At 43.9% G+C, this 23,532-nt stretch overlaps 13 non-coding genes across 13 annotated transcripts; all 13 read left to right on the top strand.

The window, feature by feature from the left end:
- The first annotated feature begins 938 nt into the window (after positions 1-938).
- Positions 939-1,129, top strand: LOC141226824 (U2 spliceosomal RNA). Its single transcript, XR_012293946.1, has one exon. It is a non-coding gene; the product is annotated as a U2 spliceosomal RNA (small nuclear RNA).
- Positions 1,130-2,250: 1,121 nt separating this feature from the next.
- LOC141226823 (U2 spliceosomal RNA) lies at positions 2,251-2,441 on the top strand. The gene has a single exon (XR_012293945.1). It is a non-coding gene; the product is annotated as a U2 spliceosomal RNA (small nuclear RNA).
- A 1,121-nt stretch (positions 2,442-3,562) lies between these two features.
- Positions 3,563-3,753, top strand: LOC141226822 (U2 spliceosomal RNA). Its single transcript, XR_012293944.1, has one exon. It is a non-coding gene; the product is annotated as a U2 spliceosomal RNA (small nuclear RNA).
- Positions 3,754-4,870: 1,117 nt separating this feature from the next.
- On the top strand, positions 4,871-5,061 carry LOC141226821 (U2 spliceosomal RNA). The gene has a single exon (XR_012293943.1). It is a non-coding gene; the product is annotated as a U2 spliceosomal RNA (small nuclear RNA).
- A 1,121-nt stretch (positions 5,062-6,182) lies between these two features.
- On the top strand, positions 6,183-6,373 carry LOC141226819 (U2 spliceosomal RNA). Its single transcript, XR_012293941.1, has one exon. It is a non-coding gene; the product is annotated as a U2 spliceosomal RNA (small nuclear RNA).
- A 1,120-nt stretch (positions 6,374-7,493) lies between these two features.
- On the top strand, positions 7,494-7,684 carry LOC141226818 (U2 spliceosomal RNA). Its single transcript, XR_012293940.1, has one exon. It is a non-coding gene; the product is annotated as a U2 spliceosomal RNA (small nuclear RNA).
- A 1,120-nt stretch (positions 7,685-8,804) lies between these two features.
- LOC141226817 (U2 spliceosomal RNA) lies at positions 8,805-8,995 on the top strand. The gene has a single exon (XR_012293939.1). It is a non-coding gene; the product is annotated as a U2 spliceosomal RNA (small nuclear RNA).
- Positions 8,996-10,114: 1,119 nt separating this feature from the next.
- On the top strand, positions 10,115-10,305 carry LOC141226816 (U2 spliceosomal RNA). The gene has a single exon (XR_012293938.1). It is a non-coding gene; the product is annotated as a U2 spliceosomal RNA (small nuclear RNA).
- Positions 10,306-11,421: 1,116 nt separating this feature from the next.
- LOC141226815 (U2 spliceosomal RNA) lies at positions 11,422-11,612 on the top strand. Its single transcript, XR_012293937.1, has one exon. It is a non-coding gene; the product is annotated as a U2 spliceosomal RNA (small nuclear RNA).
- A 6,388-nt stretch (positions 11,613-18,000) lies between these two features.
- On the top strand, positions 18,001-18,187 carry LOC141226282 (U2 spliceosomal RNA). Its single transcript, XR_012293494.1, has one exon. It is a non-coding gene; the product is annotated as a U2 spliceosomal RNA (small nuclear RNA).
- A 1,121-nt stretch (positions 18,188-19,308) lies between these two features.
- LOC141226084 (U2 spliceosomal RNA) lies at positions 19,309-19,499 on the top strand. Its single transcript, XR_012293312.1, has one exon. It is a non-coding gene; the product is annotated as a U2 spliceosomal RNA (small nuclear RNA).
- A 1,121-nt stretch (positions 19,500-20,620) lies between these two features.
- On the top strand, positions 20,621-20,811 carry LOC141226017 (U2 spliceosomal RNA). Its single transcript, XR_012293247.1, has one exon. It is a non-coding gene; the product is annotated as a U2 spliceosomal RNA (small nuclear RNA).
- A 1,120-nt stretch (positions 20,812-21,931) lies between these two features.
- Positions 21,932-22,122, top strand: LOC141226814 (U2 spliceosomal RNA). The gene has a single exon (XR_012293936.1). It is a non-coding gene; the product is annotated as a U2 spliceosomal RNA (small nuclear RNA).
- Positions 22,123-23,532: the final 1,410 nt, after the last annotated feature.

Raw genomic sequence — 23,532 nt, 5'->3', positions numbered from 1 at the left:
TGTGCATTGCATTGCCATGTAATGTAATGTAATGCAATGCTATCTATCTAGCTCTCCCTCTATACTTCCTTTTGGATAAACAGACATATTAGGCAAGCATTTTGGAGCTTTCACCTAAATAACTACAGGTGGTGAGATAAGCTGCACAATATAATTGACCTTTCAGTATATTGTTGCACACACACCATCTATTTAGCAAATGCCCTTGTTATCAACAGCAGCCTTTTAAACTCACCTGAGCTAACAGGTATGTGAGCTGGTTACTCTGCTGCGCTTAAAATTTCTTTTTTGGTTTGCTACAATGCCTTTTCTGAAACGTTGTCTCCCTCTGCTGGAACACTGACTTCTTTCATTTAATGCCTGCAGACTATAAAAGAGAAACCAACCCAAAAAGTTTGGTTGATTAGTCTGTGGCATTCTTTTAAACTGTTGCTTATGGCGGTCTCTGTGAGCTTCTCAGTGACATTCAGCCATCCAGGTATCCCGCCTGCAGTAGACGGAATGTGGCAATGGAACGCTGGCTGCGCATGTCATAATAGGCTCTGAGCCTTTATATACCTGCGCACAGCAGCAGCCACCTTCAGTCTGCTGCTGGACAGCCAGCAGCAGCAGCAGGAGAGGTAATTAATCAGCAACCCTCCTGCTAAGGGTAGACAGCTGCTCGTTCCACCCCCCCCCGCCTTAATTGGTTCTCCTCCCTTCCAACGGTGTTGAGGCGGGTGGGAACAGCCGGCGGTTGAGGGTACTGTGCTAAAAGAGGTGGAGTTATGCAGATCTAAAACGCGTGGATTGCAGCAGCAGCAAGCCGAAAAGTGCAGGCATGTGAGGGATCTAGAGGTTGACAGCATGTCTTCTTAACGGGAGTCCAGGTGGCCATCTCCACAAATGGACTTTTCAGAATCCTTGGGTGGCACCGTAGTCGGAAACCAATTCTGGTTATCGCTTCTCGGCCTTTTGGCTAAGATCAAGTGTAGTATCTGTTCTTATCAGTTTAATATCTGATACGTCCCCTATCTGGGGACCATATATTAAATGGATTTTTAGAACAGGGAGATGGAAAAAGAGCTTGCTCTGTCCACTCCACGCATTGACCTGGTATTGCAGTATCTCCAGGACCGGTGCACCCCTTCTTTAATGCAGTTTCTAAAATCAGAAAGAATTGAATTCAATGCTTTTTGTTCATTTTGCTTGTTTGTCGGATTTTGGGATGGACTCTTTGGCTTTGCTTTTCTTCTCCTCATTGGATTTTTCATGTTAAAAGTTGCAGAAGCCAGATGACAAGCTCATTTTGGTTCAACTTCAGCAACTGTGCATTGCATTGCCATGTAATGTAATGTAATGCAATGCTATCTATCTAGCTCTCCCTCTATACTTCCTTTTGGATAAACAGACATATTAGGCAAGCATTTTGGAGCTTTCACCTAAATAACTACAGGTGGTGAGATAAGCTGCACAATATAATTGACCTTTCAGTATATTGTTGCACACACACCATCTATTTAGCAAATGCCCTTGTTATCAACAGCAGCCTTTTAAACTCACCTGAGCTAACAGGTATGTGAGCTGGTTACTCTGCTGCGCTTAAAATTTCTTTTTTGGTTTGCTACAATGCCTTTTCTGAAACGTTGTCTCCCTCTGCTGGAACACTGACTTCTTTCATTTAATGCCTGCAGACTATAAAAGAGAAACCAACCCAAAAAGTTTGGTTGATTAGTCTGTGGCATTCTTTTAAACTGTTTCTTATGGCGGTCTCTGTGAGCTTCTCAGTGACATTCAGCCATCCAGGTATCCCGCCTGCAGTAGACGGAATGTGGCAATGGAACGCTGGCTGCGCGTGTCATAATAGGCTCTGAGCCTTTATATACCTGCGCACAGCAGCAGCCACCTTCAGTCTGCTGCTGGACAGCCAGCAGCAGCAGCAGCAGGAGAGGTAATTAATCAGCAACCCTCCTGCTAAGGGTAGACAGCTGCTCGTTCCACCCCCCCCCCCGCCTTAATTGGTTCTCCTCCCTTCCAACGGTGTTGAGGCGGGTGGGAACAGCCGGGGGTTGAGGGTACTGTGCTAAAAGAGGTGGAGTTATGCAGATCTAAAACGCGTGGATTGCAGCAGCAGCAAGCCAAAAAGTGCAGGCATGTGAGGGATCTAGAGGTTGACAGCATGTCTTCTTAACGGGAGTCCAGGTGGCCATCTCCACAAATGGACTTTTCAGAATCCTTGGGTGGCACCGTAGTCGGAAACCAATTCTGGTTATCGCTTCTCGGCCTTTTGGCTAAGATCAAGTGTAGTATCTGTTCTTATCAGTTTAATATCTGATACGTCCCCTATCTGGGGACCATATATTAAATGGATTTTTAGAACAGGGAGATGGAAAAAGAGCTTGCTCTGTCCACTCCACGCATTGACCTGGTATTGCAGTATCTCCAGGACCGGTGCACCCCTTCTTTAATGCAGTTTCTAAAATCAGAAAGAATTGAATTCAATGCTTTTTGTTCATTTTGCTTGTTTGTCGGATTTTGGGATGGACTCTTTGGCTTTGCTTTTCTTCTCCTCATTGGATTTTTCATGTTAAAAGTTGCAGAAGCCAGATGACAAGCTCATTTTGGTTCAACTTCAGCAACTGTGCATTGCATTGCCATGTAATGTAATGTAATGCAATGCTATCTATCTAGCTCTCCCTCTATACTTCCTTTTGGATAAACAGACATATTAGGCAAGCATTTTGGAGCTTTCACCTAAATAACTACAGGTGGTGAGATAAGCTGCACAATATAATTGACCTTTCAGTATATTGTTGCACACACACCATCTATTTAGCAAATGCCCTTGTTATCAACAGCAGCCTTTTAAACTCACCTGAGCTAACAGGTATGTGAGCTGGTTACTCTGCTGCGCTTAAAATTTCTTTTTTGGTTTGCTACAATGCCTTTTCTGAAACGTTGTCTCCCTCTGCTGGAACACTGACTTCTTTCATTTAATGCCTGCAGACTATAAAAGAGAAACCAACCCAAAAAGTTTGGTTGATTAGTCTGTGGCATTCTTTTAAACTGTTGCATATGGCGGTCTCTGTGAGCTTCTCAGTGACATTCAGCCATCCAGGTATCCCGCCTGCAGTAGACGGAATGTGGCAATGGAACGCTGGCTGCGCGTGTCATAATAGGCTCTGAGCCTTTATATACCTGCGCACAGCAGCAGCCACCTTCAGTCTGCTGCTGGACAGCCAGCAGCAGCAGCAGCAGGAGAGGTAATTAATCAGCAACCCTCCTGCTAAGGGTAGACAGCTGATTGTTCCACCCCCCCCCCCGCCTTAATTGGTTCTCCTCCCTTCCAACGGTGTTGAGGCGGGTGGGAACAGCCGGGGGTTGAGGGTACTGTGCTAAAAGAGGTGGAGTTATGCAGATCTAAAACGCGTGGATTGCAGCAGCAGCAAGCCGAAAAGTGCAGGCATGTGAGGGATCTAGAGGTTGACAGCATGTCTTCTTAACGGGAGTCCAGGTGGCCATCTCCACAAATGGACTTTTCAGAATCCTTGGGTGGCACCGTAGTCGGAAACCAATTCTGGTTATCGCTTCTCGGCCTTTTGGCTAAGATCAAGTGTAGTATCTGTTCTTATCAGTTTAATATCTGATACGTCCCCTATCTGGGGACCATATATTAAATGGATTTTTAGAACAGGGAGATGGAAAAAGAGCTTGCTCTGTCCACTCCACGCATTGACCTGGTATTGCAGTATCTCCAGGACCGGTGCACCCCTTCTTTAATGCAGTTTCTAAAATCAGAAAGAATTGAATTCAATGCTTTTTGTTCATTTTGCTTGTTTGTCGGATTTTGGGATGGACTCTTTGGCTTTGCTTTTCTTCTCCTCATTGGATTTTTCATGTTAAAAGTTGCAGAAGCCAGATGACAAGCTCATTTTGGTTCAACTTCAGCAACTGTGCATTGCATTGCCATGTAATGTAATGTAATGCAATGCTATCTATCTAGCTCTCCCTCTATACTTCCTTTTGGATAAACAGACATATTAGGCAAGCATTTTGGAGCTTTCACCTAAATAACTACAGGTGGTGAGATAAGCTGCACAATATAATTGACCTTTCAGTATATTGTTGCACACACACCATCTATTTAGCAAATGCCCTTGTTATCAACAGCAGCCTTTTAAACTCACCTGAGCTAACAGGTATGTGAGCTGGTTACTCTGCTGCGCTTAAAATTTCTTTTTTGGTTTGCTACAATGCCTTTTCTGAAACGTTGTCTCCCTCTGCTGGAACACTGACTTCTTTCATTTAATGCCTGCAGACTATAAAAGAGAAACCAACCCAAAAAGTTTGGTTGATTAGTCTGTGGCATTCTTTTAAACTGTTGCTTATGGCGGTCTCTGTGAGCTTCTCAGAGACATTCAGCCATCCAGGTATCCCGCCTGCAGTAGACGGAATGTGGCAATGGAACGCTGGCTGCGCGTGTCATAATAGGCTCTGAGCCTTTATATACCTGCGCACAGCAGCAGCCACCTTCAGTCTGCTGCTGGACAGCCAGCAGCAGCAGCAGGAGAGGTAATTAATCAGCAACCCTCCTGCTAAGGGTAGACAGCTGCTCGTTCCACCCCCCCCCCGCCTTAATTGGTTCTCCTCCCTTCCAACGGTGTTGAGGCGGGTGGGAACAGCCGGGGGTTGAGGGTACTGTGCTAAAAGAGGTGGAGTTATGCAGATCTAAAACGCGTGGATTGCAGCAGCAGCAAGCCGAAAAGTGCAGGCATGTGAGGGATCTAGAGGTTGACAGCATGTCTTCTTAACGGGAGTCCAGGTGGCCATCTCCACAAATGGACTTTTCAGAATCCTTGGGTGGCACCGTAGTCGGAAACCAATTCTGGTTATCGCTTCTCGGCCTTTTGGCTAAGATCAAGTGTAGTATCTGTTCTTATCAGTTTAATATCTGATACGTCCCCTATCTGGGGACCATATATTAAATGGATTTTTAGAACAGGGAGATGGAAAAAGAGCTTGCTCTGTCCACTCCACGCATTGACCTGGTATTGCAGTATCTCCAGGACCGGTGCACCCCTTCTTTAATGCAGTTTCTAAAATCAGAAAGAATTGAATTCAATGCTTTTTGTTCATTTTGCTTGTTTGTCGGATTTTGGGATGGACTCTTTGGCTTTGCTTTTCTTCTCCTCATTGGATTTTTCATGTTAAAAGTTGCAGAAGCCAGATGACAAGCTCATTTTGGTTCAACTTCAGCAACTGTGCATTGCATTGCCATGTAATGTACTGTAATGCAATGCTATCTATCTAGCTCTCCCTCTATACTTCCTTTTGGATAAACAGAAATATTAGGCAAGCATTTTGGAGCTTTCACCTAAGTAACTACAGGTGGTGAGATAAGCTGCACAATATAATTGACCTTTCAGTATATTGTTGCACACACACAATCTATTTAGCAAATGCCCTTGTTATCAACAGCAGCCTTTTAAACTCACCTGAGCTAACAGGTATGTGAGCTGGTTACTCTGCTGCGCTTAAAATTTCTTTTTTGGTTTGCTACAATGCCTTTTCTGAAACGTTGTCTCCCTCTGCTGGAACACTGACTTCTTTCATTTAATGCCTGCAGACTATAAAAGAGAAACCAACCCAAAAAGTTTGGTTGATTAGTCTGTGGCATTCTTTTAAACTGTTTCTTATGGCGGTCTCTGTGAGCTTCTCAGTGACATTCAGCCATCCAGGTATCCCGCCTGCAGTAGACGGAATGTGGCAATGGAACGCTGGCTGCGCGTGTCATAATAGGCTCTGAGCCTTTATATACCTGCGCACAGCAGCAGCCACCTTCAGTCTGCTGCTGGACAGCCAGCAGCAGCAGCAGCAGGAGAGGTAATTAATCAGCAACCCTCCTGCTAAGGGTAGACAGCTGCTCGTTCCACCCCCCCCCCCGCCTTAATTGGTTCTCCTCCCTTCCAACGGTGTTGAGGCGAGTGGGAACAGCCGGGGGTTGAGGGTACTGTGCTAAAAGAGGTGGAGTTATGCAGATCTAAAACGCGTGGATTGCAGCAGCAGCAAGCCAAAAAGTGCAGGCATGTGAGGGATCTAGAGGTTGACAGCATGTCTTCTTAACGGGAGTCCAGGTGGCCATCTCCACAAATGGACTTTTCAGAATCCTTGGGTGGCACCGTAGTCGGAAACCAATTCTGGTTATCGCTTCTCGGCCTTTTGGCTAAGATCAAGTGTAGTATCTGTTCTTATCAGTTTAATATCTGATACGTCCCCTATCTGGGGACCATATATTAAATGGATTTTTAGAACAGGGAGATGGAAAAAGAGCTTGCTCTGTCCACTCCACGCATTGACCTGGTATTGCAGTATCTCCAGGACCGGTGCACCCCTTCTTTAATGCAGTTTCTAAAATCAGAAAGAATTGAATTCAATGCTTTTTGTTCATTTTGCTTGTTTGTCGGATTTTGGGATGGACTCTTTGGCTTTGCTTTTCTTCTCCTCATTGGATTTTTCATGTTAAAAGTTGCAGAAGCCAGATGACAAGCTCATTTTTGTTCAACTTCAGCAACTGTGCATTGCATTGCCATGTAATGTAATGTAATGCAATGCTATCTATCTAGCTCTCCCTCTATACTTCCTTTTGGATAAACAGACATATTAGGCAAGCATTTTGGAGCTTTCACCTAAATAACTACAGGTGGTGAGATAAGCTGCACAATATAATTGACCTTTCAGTATATTGTTGCACACACACCATCTATTTAGCAAATGCCCTTGTTATCAACAGCAGCCTTTTAAACTCACCTGAGCTAACAGGTATGTGAGCTGGTTACTCTGCTGCGCTTAAAATTTCTTTTTTGGTTTGCTACAATGCCTTTTCTGAAACGTTGTCTCCCTCTGCTGGAACACTGACTTCTTTCATTTAATGCCTGCAGACTATAAAAGAGAAACCAACCCAAAAAGTTTGGTTGATTAGTCTGTGGCATTCTTTTAAACTGTTGCTTATGGCGGTCTCTGTGAGCTTCTCAGTGACATTCAGCCATCCAGGTATCCCGCCTGCAGTAGACGGAATGTGGCAATGGAACGCTGGCTGCGCGTGTCATAATAGGCTCTGAGCCTTTATATACCTGCGCACAGCAGCAGCCACCTTCAGTCTGCTGCTGGACAGCCAGCAGCAGCAGCAGCAGGAGAGGTAATTAATCAGCAACCCTCCTGCTAAGGGTAGACAGCTGCTTGTTCCACCCCCCCCCCGCCTTAATTGGTTCTCCTCCCTTCCAACGGTGTTGAGGCGGGTGGGAACAGCCGGGGGTTGAGGGTACTGTGCTAAAAGAGGTGGAGTTATGCAGATCTAAAACGCGTGGATTGCAGCAGCAGCAAGCCAAAAAGTGCAGGCATGTGAGGGATCTAGAGGTTGACAGCATGTCTTCTTAACGGGAGTCCAGGTGGCCATCTCCACAAATGGACTTTTCAGAATCCTTGGGTGGCACCGTAGTCGGAAACCAATTCTGGTTATCGCTTCTCGGCCTTTTGGCTAAGATCAAGTGTAGTATCTGTTCTTATCAGTTTAATATCTGATACGTCCCCTATCTGGGGACCATATATTAAATGGATTTTTAGAACAGGGAGATGGAAAAAGAGCTTGCTCTGTCCACTCCACGCATTGACCTGGTATTGCAGTATCTCCAGGACCGGTGCACCCCTTCTTTAATGCAGTTTCTAAAATCAGAAAGAATTGAATTCAATGCTTTTTGTTCATTTTGCTTGTTTGTCGGATTTTGGGATGGACTCTTTGGCTTTGCTTTTCTTCTCCTCATTGGATTTTTCATGTTAAAAGTTGCAGAAGCCAGATGACAAGCTCATTTTGGTTCAACTTCAGCAACTGTGCATTGCATTGCCATGTAATGTAATGTAATGCAATGCTATCTATCTAGCTCTCCCTCTATACTTCCTTTTGGATAAACAGACATATTAGGCAAGCATTTTGGAGCTTTCACCTAAATAACTACAGGTGGTGAGATAAGCTGCACAATATAATTGACCTTTCAGTATATTGTTGCACACACACCATCTATTTAGCAAATGCCCTTGTTATCAACAGCAGCCTTTTAAACTCACCTGAGCTAACAGGTATGTGAGCTGGTTACTCTGCTGCGCTTAAAATTTCTTTTTTGGTTTGCTACAATGCCTTTTCTGAAACATTGTCTCCCTCTGCTGGAACACTGACTTCTTTCATTTAATGCCTGCAGACTATAAAAGAGAAACCAACCCAAAAAGTTTGGTTGATTAGTCTGTGGCATTCTTTTAAACTGTTGCTTATGGCGGTCTCTGTGAGCTTCTCAGTGACATTCAGCCATCCAGGTATCCCGCCTGCAGTAGACGGAATGTGGCAATGGAACGCTGGCTGCGCGTGTCATAATAGGCTCTGAGCCTTTATATACCTGCGCACAGCAGCAGCCACCTTCAGTCTGCTGCTGGACAGCCAGCAGCAGCAGCAGCAGGAGAGGTAATTAATCAGCAACCCTCCTGCTAAGGGTAGACAGCTGCTCGTTCCACCCCCCCCCCGCCTTAATTGGTTCTCCTCCCTTCCAACGGTGTTGAGGCGGGTGGGAACAGCCGGGGGTTGAGGGTACTGTGCTAAAAGAGGTGGAGTTGTGCAGATCTAAAACGCGTGGATTGCAGCAGCAGCAAGCCGAAAAGTGCAGGCATGTGAGGGATCTAGAGGTTGACAGCATGTCTTCTTAACGGGAGTCCAGGTGGCCATCTCCACAAATGGACTTTTCAGAATCCTTGGGTGGCACCGTAGTCGGAAACCAATTCTGGTTATCGCTTCTCGGCCTTTTGGCTAAGATCAAGTGTAGTATCTGTTCTTATCAGTTTAATATCTGATACGTCCCCTATCTGGGGACCATATATTAAATGGATTTTTAGAACAGGGAGATGGAAAAAGAGCTTGCTCTGTCCACTCCACGCATTGACCTGGTATTGCAGTATCTCCAGGACCGGTGCACCCCTTCTTTAATGCAGTTTCTAAAATCAGAAAGAATTGAATTCAATGCTTTTTGTTCATTTTGCTTGTTTGTCGGATTTTGGGATGGACTCTTTGGCTTTGCTTTTCTTCTCCTCATTGGATTTTTCATGTTAAAAGTTGCAGAAGCCAGATGACAAGCTCATTTTGGTTCAACTTCAGCAACTGTGCATTGCATTGCCATGTAATGTAATGTAATGCAATGCTATCTATCTAGCTCTCCCTCTATACTTCCTTTTGGATAAACAGACATATTAGGCAAGCATTTTGGAGCTTTCACCTAAATAACTACAGGTGGTGAGATAAGCTGCACAATATAATTGACCTTTCAGTATATTGTTGCACACACACCATCTATTTAGCAAATGCCCTTGTTATCAACAGCAGCCTTTTAAACTCACCTGAGCTAACAGGTATGTGAGCTGGTTACTCTGCTGCGCTTAAAATTTCTTTTTTGGTTTGCTACAATGCCTTTTCTGAAACGTTGTCTCCCTCTGCTGGAACACTGACTTCTTTCATTTAATGCCTGCAGACTATAAAAGAGAAACCAACCCAAAAAGTTTGGTTGATTAGTCTTTGGCATTCTTTTAAACTGTTGCTTATGGCGGTCTCTGTGAGCTTCTCAGTGACATTCAGCCATCCAGGTATCCCGCCTGCAGTAGACGGAATGTGGCAATGGAACGCTGGCTGCGCGTGTCATAATAGGCTCTGAGCCTTTATATACCTGCGCACAGCAGCAGCCACCTTCAGTCTGCTGCTGGACAGCCAGCAGCAGCAGCAGCAGGAGAGGTAATTAATCAGCAACCCTCCTGCTAAGGGTAGACAGCTGCTCGTTCCACCCCCCCCCGCCTTAATTGGTTCTACTCCCTTCCAACGGTGTTGAGGCGGGTGGGAACAGCCGGGGGTTGAGGGTACTGTGCTAAAAGAGGTGGAGTTATGCAGATCTAAAACGCGTGGATTGCAGCAGCAGCAAGCCGAAAAGTGCAGGCATGTGAGGGATCTAGAGGTTGACAGCATGTCTTCTTAACGGGAGTCCAGGTGGCCATCTCCACAAATGGACTTTTCAGAATCCTTGGGTGGCACCGTAGTCGGAAACCAATTCTGGTTATCGCTTCTCGGCCTTTTGGCTAAGATCAAGTGTAGTATCTGTTCTTATCAGTTTAATATCTGATACGTCCCCTATCTGGGGACCATATATTAAATGGATTTTTAGAACAGGGAGATGGAAAAAGAGCTTGCTCTGTCCACTCCACGCATTGACCTGGTATTGCAGTATCTCCAGGACCGGTGCACCCCTTCTTTAATGCAGTTTCTAAAATCAGAAAGAATTGAATTCAATGCTTTTTGTTCATTTTGCTTGTTTGTCGGATTTTGGGATGGACTCTTTGGCTTTGCTTTTCTTCTCCTCATTGGATTTTTCATGTTAAAAGTTGCAGAAGCCAGATGACAAGCTCATTTTGGTTCAACTTCAGCAACTGTGCATTGCATTGCCATGTAATGTAATGCAATGCTATCTATCCAGCTCTCCCTCTATACTTCCTTTTGGATAAACAGACATATTAGGCAAGCATTTTGGAGCTTTCACCTAAATAACTACAGGTGGTGAGATAAACTGCACAATATAATTGACCTTTCAGTATATTGTTGCACACACACCATCTATTTAGCAAATGCCCTTGTTATCAACAGCAGCCTTTTAAACTCACCTGAGCTAACAGGTATGTGAGCTGGTTACTCTGCTGCGCTTAAAATTTCTTTTTTGGTTTGCTACAATGCCTTTTCTGAAACGTTGTCTCCCTCTGCTGGAACACTGACTTCTTTCATTTAATGCCTGCAGACTATAACAGAGAAACCAACCCAAAAAGTTTGGTTGATTAGTCTGTGGCATTCTTTTAAACTGTTGCTTATGGCGGTCTCTGTGAGCTTCTCAGTGACATTCAGCCATCCAGGTATCCCGCCTGCAGTAGACGGAATGTGGCAATGGAACGCTGGCTGCGCGTGTCATAATAGGCTCTGAGCCTTTATATACCTGCACACAGCAGCAGCCACCTTCAGTCTGCTGCTGGACAGCCAGCAGCAGCAGCAGCAGGAGAGGTAATTAATCAGCAACCCTCCTGCTAAGGGTAGACAGCTGCTCGTTTCACCCCCCCCCCCGCCTTAATTGGTTCTCCTCCCTTCCAACGGTGTTGAGGCGGGTGGGAACAGCTGGGGGTTGAGGGTACTGTGCTAAAAGAGGTGGAGTTATGCAGATCTAAAACGCGTGGATTGCAGCAGCAGCAAGCCGAAAAGTGCAGGCATGTGAGGGATCTAGAGGTTGACAGCATGTCTTCTTAACGGGAGTCCAGGTGGCCATCTCCACAAATGGACTTTTCAGAATCCTTGGGTGGCACCGTAGTCGGAAACCAATTCTGGTTATCGCTTCTCGGCCTTTTGGCTAAGATCAAGTGTAGTATCTGTTCTTATCAGTTTAATATCTGATACGTCCCCTATCTGGGGACCATATATTAAATGGATTTTTAGAACAGGGAGATGGAAAAAGAGCTTGCTCTGTCCACTCCACGCATTGACCTGGTATTGCAGTATCTCCAGGACCGGTGCACCCCTTCTTTAATGCAGTTTCTAAAATCAGAAAGAATTGAATTCAATGCTTTTTGTTCATTTTGCTTGTTTGTCGGATTTTGGGATGGACTCTTTGGCTTTGCTTTTCTTCTCCTCATTGGATTTTTCATGTTAAAAGTTGCAGAAGCCAGATGACAAGCTCATTTTGGTTCAACTTCAGCAACTGTGCATTGCATTGCCATGTAATGTAATGTAATGCAATGCTATCTATCTAGCTCTCCCTCTATACTTCCTTTTGGATAAACAGACATATTAGGCAAGCATTTTGGAGCTTTCACCTAAATAACTACAGGTGGTGAGATAAGCTGCACAATATAATTGACCTTTCAGTATATTGTTGCACACACACCATCTATTTAGCAAATGCCCTTGTTATCAACAGCAGCCTTTTAAACTCACCTGAGCTAACAGGTATGTGAGCTGGTTACTCTGCTGCGCTTAAAATTTCTTTTTTGGTTTGCTACAATGCCTTTTCTGAAACGTTGTCTCCCTCTGCTGGAACACTGACTTCTTTCATTTAATGCCTGCAGACTATAAAAGAGAAACCAACCCAAAAAGTTTGGTTGATTAGTCTTTGGCATTCTTTTAAACTGTTGCTTATGGCGGTCTCTGTGAGCTTCTCAGTGACATTCAGCCATCCAGGTATCCCGCCTGCAGTAGACGGAATGTGGCAATGGAACGCTGGCTGCGCGTGTCATAATAGGCTCTGAGCCTTTATATACCTGCGCACAGCAGCAGCCACCTTCAGACTGCTGCTGGACAGCCAGCAGCAGCAGCAGCAGGAGAGGTAATTAATCAGCAACCCTCCTGCTAAGGGTAGACAGCTGCTCGTTCCACCCCCCCCCGCCTTAATTGGTTCTCCTCCCTTCCAACGGTGTTGAGGCGGGTGGGAACAGCCGGGGGTTGAGGGTACTGTGCTAAAAGAGGTGGAGTTATGCAGATCTAAAATGCGTGGATTGCAGCAGCAGCAAGCCGAAAAGTGCAGGCATGTGAGGGATCTAGAGGTTGACAGCATGTCTTCTTAACGGGAGTCCAGGTGGCCATCTCCACAAATGGACTTTTCAGAATCCTTGGGTGGCACCGTAGTCGGAAACCAATTCTGGTTATCGCTTCTCGGCCTTTTGGCTACGATCAAGTGCTTTATTGCAGGAGACTGTGGTTGAAGGGCACTCGGGTACCCCTCTCCTTGGCCTGGCAGGATCGTCCACTTTGGTGGACTTAACCTGCTTGCTGCTATTAGGGAGAGGGCTTAGTCCCAGGGTAACGAGTTGCGATCCCCCAGCTTCCAGGTGTTTTTCGCTGCAAGAACACTGGGAGCGCAGATTGCAAGCGGCTGCAATTTGCAACCTTGTTGCGTTTTTCCATGGAGGTTGACCCTAACCTCGTGCCTCTTTATGCGAGGCTAAAAAACTCTATCCGAGTTCACTTCACGGCGGGTGGCTCGGATATGAGGAAATTAGGGTATGTAGTCCAGGACGTGCTCAGGAACCTTCTTGGCGTTCAAAGGAATGAAATTCTCTCCATCCAGGATTATCCCAGAAGAGGTGACTATGACATCACATTCACCGGAGAAGGTATTTTTAGAGATGTACTAGAAAAGTTAAAAAAAGTTGAAAATAGTCCTGTTTTGAAAGGGATACAAATTGTTGAGCACGTCCTGGATGAGGTAAGACTGGTTATTGTAAAAATATTTTCGCCCTTTGTTTCTGCTCCAGAAGTAATGTCATTTCTAGCAATTTATTTTAAAAGTGTTAAATGTATTGGGAAGATATTAAACGAATATAACAAATGGACATCTAAGTGGAAATTCCTTGTGAAGTGTACAAGAGATCCAAATACACCAGGTGGTATACGGCTCCCCCCTGCCCGTTTCAAAATTGGGCAAACAAATGGGGATTTCTTCTTTTCTGGGATGCCAGTATATTGCAGAAATTGTGGGCGCTATGGTCATTCAAAAGAAAACTGTCATGTATCATGTAGAAATTGTGCTAGTGAAGAACATGAGACAAAAGAATGCCCTAAGGAAAAGAAATGCAGTTTTTGCCAGACTCCAGGTCACTTTTATTTTTCTTGTCCTCACAGATTTCGGGAAGATGAGCAAAAGGGGAAGTCCAAGACGTCCGACCAAGGACCAAAAGATCAGACCACCCCTCAGGAGGAGGAACATCAACCTGGAGCCTCTGGAGACAATAAGGGCGTACCAAATAGTGAAGTGTCTCCAGAGTCTATGACAGGTAAAAAACCAAATCCCAAAACCTGGCTGCAGGACCTGCGGGAGTCCAAAAGGAGGGCTGAGAAGGAGCAGAAGGGCACTACTGGTAAGGTCAAAACGGACCGGCAAAAGGCCGACACAGAAGCCCATGCCCAGTCTGGGTCTCCTAGTGCTGAGGGCGCTGAGTGGATAAAGGTGGGTCCTAAGAAAAAGAAAAAGGGTGGTTCGGAGGAGGCAGCAGGAGGTGAACAGATGGACACTTCTCCAGAAGGGGACGTGGACGCTGGACCCTCAGGGGTTTCGGTCTCCGCTGCTACAGGTGGGGACCGGGATCTTGCTGCCTCTGAAGAGTCAGAGGCTCTGCCTTGTGCGCAACCTCCTCCTATAGGACGACCTTCTACAGGTCAAACAGGGGCGGCGGAACCCCTCGGGGACCCACCTGATGAGGAACTGCATGGCCAGCCAATGGAGACCCAGCGGGTTCTGCCAGCCAGCCCTCCGAGCTATGCCAGTGTAGCGTCGGGTTTATATAAATGTGGTAATCTTTCCTCCTCCACGGAGACTCTCGTGACGATACTATCAGATGAGGAGGGAGGCGCAAGCCCAGTGGTCTGATCAGGTTCATCGGACAGGTAAATCCGTTGCTCTTAGTTACCTAAGTAAAATTTCTACATTTTCTAATGATGGCTGAACTCAAAGGTATTTCCCTCAACGTGAGAGGCATAAAATCTAACACGAGAAGAACTGCTCTTTTTAATTTTTTTACGTGTTTTACTGCATCTGTATTTTTTCTGCAAGAATGTAATATCCCACATGAAATGTCATATCAAAAATATAAAGATGAGTGGAAGTGTGGGCCATCTGTCTGGTTCGGATCGAATGCTGCAGGATCAGCGGGTGTAGCCATACTTTTTAAAGGGAACGTTTTAATTGATTTTATTCAGGAAATTTTACCAGGTCGTATTTTATTAGTGAAAGCTTTTATTGATGGTATTAGATGGCAGTTTTTAAATTTTTATGGATCCCCAGAGAAAAATGAAAGAGCCGAAATGCTTGATCTTTTACCATTATTTATTAATAACTCTGAACCTTTTATCTTAGCAGGGGATTTTAATTGTGTTTTAAAAGGTGAAAACCGGCGCTCCAGCTCTGTAAGCAGGAACTACGATAAAACCTCAGGTATGCTACATGATATAGTCAAAGATGCTAAATTGATAGACATATATAAAGAGTGTCATAGTGACAGCCCAGAGGACGCCGGTTTCACTTGGAGCAATGCTAATTGTAGCTCTAGGATTGATTTTATTTTTGGTTCAGATAAAACAATACCTGCCAAATGTGAAGTTTTAACTAATATATTTTCAGACCATAAACTTTTATCCTTTACCATAAAAGTAAATGACAACAAAAAATGTGGTAAGAAAAGCTGGAAAATGAACGTATCCCTTTTAACCGACCCGCAGATTTTATCAGATTTTATTGAGTTTTATAGGAAATGTAGAAAAGGGAAAAAAACAAATGAGACTATGAGTGTATGGTGGGATAGAATGAAAGTAAAAATAAAAGACTTTTTTATTAAAAAGAGTAGAGCCAAAAGAAAAATATGAAGAATATAGAATTTTAAATACCCGCCTACAAACATTATTTAAGCTCAGAGACAATGGGATAGATGTACAACTTGATATTTCAAACTTAAAAGAAGAGATTTCAAAATGGCTAGAACAAAAAGGAAAAGAGATAATTTTTCGTTCTAGAGTACAACATAAAGAAGAAAATGAAAAGTGTTCCAGATATTTTTTTAGGAAAAATAAAAAAGAAAAAGTGATAATTGACCATATAGATGGTGAGAATAATATAAAAAATATGCTGGGTAAAGTTGAGGTTTTTTTTTCTAATCTTTTTAATGGAAAAAATATAGATAATAAATTAATGGATGATTCGCTGCAAGGACTAACAGCTGTTTTAGATCCCGCATCCCAAGAGTTTTTATCCCAAGTTTTAACGGAACAAGAAATGTTAAAAACTATTAAAAGTTTTAAAACTGGAAAGGTCCCTGGTCCTGATGGCATCCCAATAGAATTTTATGTATGTTTTTATGATATTTTAAAAGATGATTTGTTTTATTTGTTTACTGAGGTTTTTAATAATAAGGTTTTATTAAATTCCTGGAAGAAAGGTGAAGTCTCCCTCCTATACAAAAAAGGTGATAAATCAAAATTAGAAAACTGGAGACCAATAACACTTTTAAATTGTGACTATAAAATAATGGCTAAAATTTGTGCAAATCGTCTAAAAGAAGTCATCAGCAAAGTTATTCATTCTAATCAAGTGTGTGGGGTGCCGGGGCGCAGTATATGGGACAATCTGAATTTAGTGAAAGACTGTATTGAGGATGTGAAAGACAGAAAGGGGAAAATGGCGATTTTATCTATTGATTTTGAAAAAGCATTTGACCATGTCTCACACTTTTATCTTTTTAAAGTTTTAGAGAAAATGGGCATACCAGAAGGGTTTTTACTATCGCTTAAAGCATTTTACAAGGATTGTACAAGTAAGATTTTAGTGAATGGTTTTAAGACACAAGAGGTATTTTTACGGTCAGGGGTGAAACAGGGATGCCCTCTGTCCCCCTACTGTTTATCTGTGCACTGGAACCAATGTTATGTGCAATACGCCAAAATAAACAGATATGCGGTGTCCCTCTGCCTGGAAGCGGTGGTTTGGAGGCCAAGGTTGTAGGCTACATGGATGACGTGGCGGTCTTGTGTACAGATGCACCATCACTTACGGCCACTCTCCATCAAGTGCAATCCTTTTGCCTAGCTTCTGGTTTTAAAATCAATTTTAATAAGTGTAACATTTTAAGTGTTGGGGGGATGATTTTACGTGATGTACCAATTAATGTCTCCGAATCCATTTCCATTTTAGGTATATCATTCACTGAAAATAATGATGGTTATAATAGTTGGGAAACAGTTACACAGAAAGTAAATACGAAAATATGTATGTGGAACATGAGGAGACTTACAATGGAGGGTAAAGTATTGGTTTTAAAGATGGTGATTTTACCTCTTTTATTGTATCTTAGCATGGTTTTCCCCCCGCCTGTTAATGTTTTAAAAAAGATAACCAAAGCCTGTTTTACCTTCTTTTGGAACTCAAAAATGGAAAAGCTGAAAAGAGAAATCGTGATGAAATCAAAAGTAAAAGGTGGTAAAGATTTTCCAGATTTTAATAGGTTTCTTTTAATCCATCTGTTCGTTTACTGTTTTAATGCCCTTTTTAAGAATCACTATTGGTCCTTTTTTATGCGTTTTAATACAGGATTTTTTATGAGAAAGTTTGGATGGTATGAAGTTAATATATCTGTGCCCCATGCTTTTAATTTGTCGACGCATTATGAGATTTTAAGGAAAATAGTGTCCGATTTTAATTTAGGGACTAAGAAAATAGAGGAATTAAGAAATAGTAAGAAACTAATTAAAGAAATACGTAAAAGTGAGGAAATATGTAATGTTGACAGATATGATGATGACAAATCTATGTCTATCTGGAAAATGATTAACGTTTTTTATCTTTTTAATGAACAGAGAGATCTGGCTTGGAGTTGCATGCACCGCTGTCTTCCTTGCCGGGCATTCCAATACAGAAGAGGATTTGTGAGGTCTGCCATCTGCCCAAGAGCCGGATGCCAAGACGAGGAAACGGTGGAACATCTATTATGGACATGTAATTTTGCAAAGGATTTCTGGAGAAGACTGCTCCCCCTACTGGAAAGGGTGGCAGACCTCAAGGACTTTACATATAAAACTGTGCTATACGGACTTATGGAATGCCCCACAATGGACCAGTACACAATGGCTTGGAAGACAGTGAACTGCGCCAAGTCATCTCTCTGGAAAGCGCGCAACATTGCTATTTTTAAACAAGATGTTTTATCAGTGAATGATGTTTTAAGTTTATGTTTATGTGAAATGTATACTTATTATTTAATTGACAAAAAGAAGAATGTACATATTTCCAAAAAATGGCTTGTTGACCAATGGAACCTAATTATTTAAAATCTTTGTATTTTTTTGTTTTGTAAATTTCATTTGTCTTTTAACGTTTGGTATTTGTGTAATTATGCTTGTAATTTGTTAAAGTTTTAATAAACGGTTTTATCCCTCTGCAGGGGATAGCCAAATTAAAAAAAATCTGTTCTTATCAGTTTAATATCTGATACGTCCCCTATCTGGGGACCATATATTAAATGGATTTTTAGAACAGGGAGATGGAAAAAGAGCTTGCTCTGTCCACTCCACGCATTGACCTGGTATTGCAGTATCTCCAGGACCGGTGCACCCCTTCTTTAATGCAGTTTCTAAAATCAGAAAGAATTGAATTCAATGCTTTTTGTTCATTTTGCTTGTTTGTCGGATTTTGGGATGGACTCTTTGGCTTTGCTTTTCTTCTCCTCATTGGATTTTTCATGTTAAAAGTTGCAGAAGCCAGATGACAAGCTCATTTTGGTTCAACTTCAGCAACTGTGCATTGCATTGCCATGTAATGTAATGTAATGCAATGCTATCTATCTAGCTCTCCCTCTATACTTCCTTTTGGATAAACAGACATATTAGGCAAGCATTTTGGAGCTTTCACCTAAATAACTACAGGTGGTGAGATAAGCTGCACAATATAATTGACCTTTCAGTATATTGTTGCACACACACCATCTATTTAGCAAATGCCCTTGTTATCAACAGCAGCCTTTTAAACTCACCTGAGCTAACAGGTATGTGAGCTGGTTACTCTGCTGCGCTTAAAATTTCTTTTTTGGTTTGCTACAATGCCTTTTCTGAAACGTTGTCTCCCTCTGCTGGAACACTGACTTCTTTCATTTAATGCCTGCAGACTATAAAAGAGAAACCAACCCAAAAAGTTTGGTTGATTAGTCTGTGGCATTCTTTTAAACTGTTGCTTATGGCGGTCTCTGTGAGCTTCTCAGTGACATTCAGCCATCCAGGTATCCCGCCTGCAGTAGACGGAATGTGGCAATGGAACGCTGGCTGCGCGTGTCATAATAGGCTCTGAGCCTTTATATACCTGCGCACAGCAGCAGCCACCTTCAGTCTGCTGCTGGACAGCCAGCAGCAGCAGCAGCAGGAGAGCTAATTAATCAGCAACCCTCCTGCTAAGGGTAGACAGCTGCTCGTTCCACCCCCCCCCCCGCCTTAATTGGTTCTCCTCCCTTCCAACGGTGTTGAGGCGGGTGGGAACAGCCGGGGGTTGAGGGTACTGTGCTAAAAGAGGTGGAGTTATGCAGATCTAAAACGCGTGGATTGCAGCAGCAGCAAGCCGAAAAGTGCAGGCATGTGAGGGATCTAGAGGTTGACAGCATGTCTTCTTAACGGGAGTCCAGGTGGCCATCTCCACAAATGGACTTTTCAGAATCCTTGGGTGGCACCGTAGTCGGAAACCAATTCTGGTTATCGCTTCTCGGCCTTTTGGCTAAGATCAAGTGTAGTATCTGTTCTTATCAGTTTAATATCTGATACGTCCCCTATCTGGGGACCATATATTAAATGGATTTTTAGAACAGGGAGATGGAAAAAGAGCTTGCTCTGTCCACTCCACGCATTGACCTGGTATTGCAGTATCTCCAGGACCGGCGCACCCCTTCTTTAATGCAGTCTCTAAAATCAGAAAGAATTGAATTCAATGCTTTTTGTTCATTTTGCTTGTTTGTCGGATTTTGGGATGGACTCTTTGGCTTTGCTTTTCTTCTCCTCATTGGATTTTTCATGTTAAAAGTTGCAGAAGCCAGATGACAAGCTCATTTTGGTTCAACTTCAGCAACTGCGCATTGCATTGCCATGTAATGTAATGTAATGCAATGCTATCTATCTAGCTCTCCCTCTATACTTCCTTTTGGATAAACAGACATATTAGGCAAGCATTTTGGAGCTTTCACCTAAATAACTACAGGTGGTGAGATAAGCTGCACAATATAATTGACCTTTCAGTATATTGTTGCACACACACCATCTATTTAGCAAATGCCCTTGTTATCAACAGCAGCCTTTTAAACTCACCTGAGCTAACAGGTATGTGAGCTGGTTACTCTGCTGCGCTTAAAATTTCTTTTTTGGTTTGCTACAATGCCTTTTCTGAAACGTTGTCTCCCTCTGCTGGAACACTGACTTCTTTCATTTAATGCCTGCAGACTATAAAAGAGAAACCAACCCAAAAAGTTTGGTTGATTAGTCTGTGGCATTCTTTTAAACTGTTGCTTATGGCGGTCTCTGTGAGCTTCTCAGTGACATTCAGCCATCCAGGTATCCCGCCTGCAGTAGACGGAATGTGGCAATGGAACGCTGGCTGCGCGTGTCATAATAGGCTCTGAGCCTTTATATACCTGCGCACAGCAGCAGCCACCTTCAGTCTGCTGCTGGACAGCCAGCAGCAGCAGCAGCAGGAGAGGTAATTAATCAGCAACCCTCCTGCTAAGGGTAGACAGCTGCTCGTTCCACCCCCCCCCCCGCCTTAATTGGTTCTCCTCCCTTCCAACGGTGTTGAGGCGGGTGGGAACAGCCGGGGGTTGAGGGTACTGTGCTAAAAGAGGTGGAGTTATGCAGATCTAAAACGCGTGGATTGCAGCAGCAGCAAGACGAAAAGTGCAGGCATGTGAGGGATCTAGAGGTTGACAGCATGTCTTCTTAACGGGAGTCCAGGTGGCCATCTCCACAAATGGACTTTTCAGAATCCTTGGGTGGCACCGTAGTCGGAAACCAATTCTGGTTATCACTTCTCGGCCTTTTGGCTAAGATCAAGTGTAGTATCTGTTCTTATCAGTTTAATATCTGATACGTCCCCTATCTGGGGACCATATATTAAATGGATTTTTAGAACAGGGAGATGGAAAAAGAGCTTGCTCTGTCCACTCCACGCATTGACCTGGTATTGCAGTATCTCCAGGACCGGTGCACCCCTTCTTTAATGCAGTTTCTAAAATCAGAAAGAATTGAATTCAATGCTTTTTGTTCATTTTGCTTGTTTGTCGGATTTTGGGATGGACTCTTTGGCTTTGCTTTTCTTCTCCTCATTGGATTTTTCATGTTAAAAGTTGCAGAAGCCAGATGACAAGCTCATTTTGGTTCAACTTCAGCAACTGTGCATTGCATTGCCATGTAATGTAATGTAATGCAATGCTATCTATCTAGCTCTCCCTCTATACTTCCTTTTGGATAAACAGACATATTAGGCAAGCATTTTGGAGCTTTCACCTAAATAACTACAGGTGGTGAGATAAGCTGCACAATATAATTGACCTTTCAGTATATTGTTGCACACACACCATCTATTTAGCAAATGCCCTTGTTATCAACAGCAGCCTTTTAAACTCACCTGAGCTAACAGGTATGTGAGCTGGTTACTCTGCTGCGCTTAAAATTTCTTTTTTGGTTTGCTACAATGCCTTTTCTGAAACGTTGTCTCCCTCTGCTGGAACACTGACTTCTTTCATTTAATGCCTGCAGACTATAAAAGAGAAACCAACCCAAAAAGTTTGGTTGATTAGTCTGTGGCATTCTTTTAAACTGTTGCTTATGGCGGTCTCTGTGAGCTTCTCAGTGACATTCAGCCATCCAGGTATCCCGCCTGCAGTAGACGGAATGTGGCAATGGAACGCTGGCTGCGCGTGTCATAATAGGCTCTGAGCCTTTATATACCTGCGCACAGCAGCAGCCACCTTCAGTCTGCTGCTGGACAGCCAGCAGCAGCAGCAGCAGGAGAGGTAATTAATCAGCAACCCTCCTGCTAAGGGTAGACAGCTGCTCGTTCCACCCCCCCCCCGCCTTAATTGGTTCTCCTCCCTTCCAACGGTGTTGAGGCGGGTGGGAACAGCCGGGGGTTGAGGGTACTGTGCTAAAAGAGGTGGAGTTATGCAGATCTAAAACGCGTGGATTGCAGCAGCAGCAAGCCGAAAAGTGCAGGCATGTGAGGGATCTAGACGTTGACAGCATGTCTTCTTAACGGGAGTCCAGGTGGCCATCTCCACAAATGGACTTTTCAGAATCCTTGGGTGGCACCGTAGTCGGAAACCAATTCTGGTTATCGCTTCTCGGCCTTTTGGCTAAGATCAAGTGTAGTATCTGTTCTTATCAGTTTAATATCTGATACGTCCCCTATCTGGGGACCATATATTAAATGGATTTTTAGAACAGGGAGATGGAAAAAGAGCTTGCTCTGTCCACTCCACGCATTGACCTGGTATTGCAGTATCTCCAGGACCGGTGCACCCCTTCTTTAATGCAGTTTCTAAAATCAGAAAGAATTGAATTCAATGCTTTTTGTTCATTTTGCTTGTTTGTCGGATTTTGGGATGGACTGTTTGGCTTTGCTTTTCTTCTCCTCATTGGATTTTTCATGTTAAAAGTTGCAGAAGCCAGATGACAAGCTCATTTTGGTTCAACTTCAGCAACTGTGCATTGCATTGCCATGTAATGTAATGTAATGCAATGCTATCTATCTAGCTCTCCCTCTATACTTCCTTTTGGATAAACAGACATATTAGGCAAGCATTTTGGAGCTTTCACCTAAATAACTACAGGTGGTGAGATAAGCTGCACAATATAATTGACCTTTCAGTATATTGTTGCACACACACCATCTATTTAGCAAATGCCCTTGTTATCAACAGCAGCCTTTTAAACTCACCTGAGCTAACAGGTATGTGAGCTGGTTACTCTGCTGCGCTTAAAATTTCTTTTTTGGTTTGCTACAATGCCTTTTCTGAAACGTTGTCTCCCTCTGCTGGAACACTGACTTCTTTCATTTAATGCCTGCAGACTATAAAAGAGAAACCAACCCAAAAAGTTTGGTTGATTAGTCTGTGGCATTCTTTTAAACTGTTGCTTATGGCGGTCTCTGTGAGCTTCTCAGTGACATTCAGCCATCCAGGTATCCCGCCTGCAGTAGACGGAATGTGGCAATGGAACGCTGGCTGCGCGTGTCATAATAGGCTCTGAGCCTTTATATACCTGCGCACAGCAGCAGCCACCTTCAGTCTGCTGCTGGACAGCCAGCAGCAGCAGCAGCAGGAGAGGTAATTAATCAGCAACCCTCCTGCTAAGGGTAGACAGCTGCTCGTTCCACCCCCCCCCCGCCATAATTGGTTCTCCTCCCTTCCAACGGTGTTGAGGCGGGTGGGAACAGCCGGGGGTTGAGGGTACTGTGCTAAAAGAGGTGGAGTTATGCAGATCTAAAACGCGTGGATTGCAGCAGCAGCAAGCCGAAAAGTGCAGGCATGTGAGGGATCTAGAGGTTGACAGCATGTCTTCTTAACGGGAGTCCAGGTGGCCATCTCCACAAATGGACTTTTCAGAATCCTTGGGTGGCACCGTAGTCGGAAACCAATTCTGGTTATCGCTTCTCGGCCTTTTGGCACGATCTATCAGGTTTACCTGTGTGGTCTTGCCTGTGAGGTGCTCTTGGTACCCTTTCTCTCGGCCTGGGGGGATCGTTCCTCTTCGGAGGGACTTAACCCCCCTGCTGCTATTGGGAGGAAGGATTAGTCCGGGAGCAACGGGAAGGGATCCCATGAAGGCTTGCGCCTTTCAGAGAGAAGAGTCGGTACGTTCCTGAGTGAAGGATGCCGGCAACGCTCACATATTCATCGGGTGATGCCCGGATGCGGAACACCGTGAGGATTGAA

This window comes from Phyllobates terribilis, unplaced genomic scaffold, assembly GCF_046119375.1.
Source record: "Phyllobates terribilis strain yellow unplaced genomic scaffold, ASM4611937v1 Scaffold_414__1_contigs__length_1644244, whole genome shotgun sequence".
Lineage (NCBI taxonomy): Eukaryota > Metazoa > Chordata > Amphibia > Anura > Dendrobatidae > Phyllobates > Phyllobates terribilis.
This window is presented reverse-complemented; position numbering and strand designations above follow the sequence as displayed.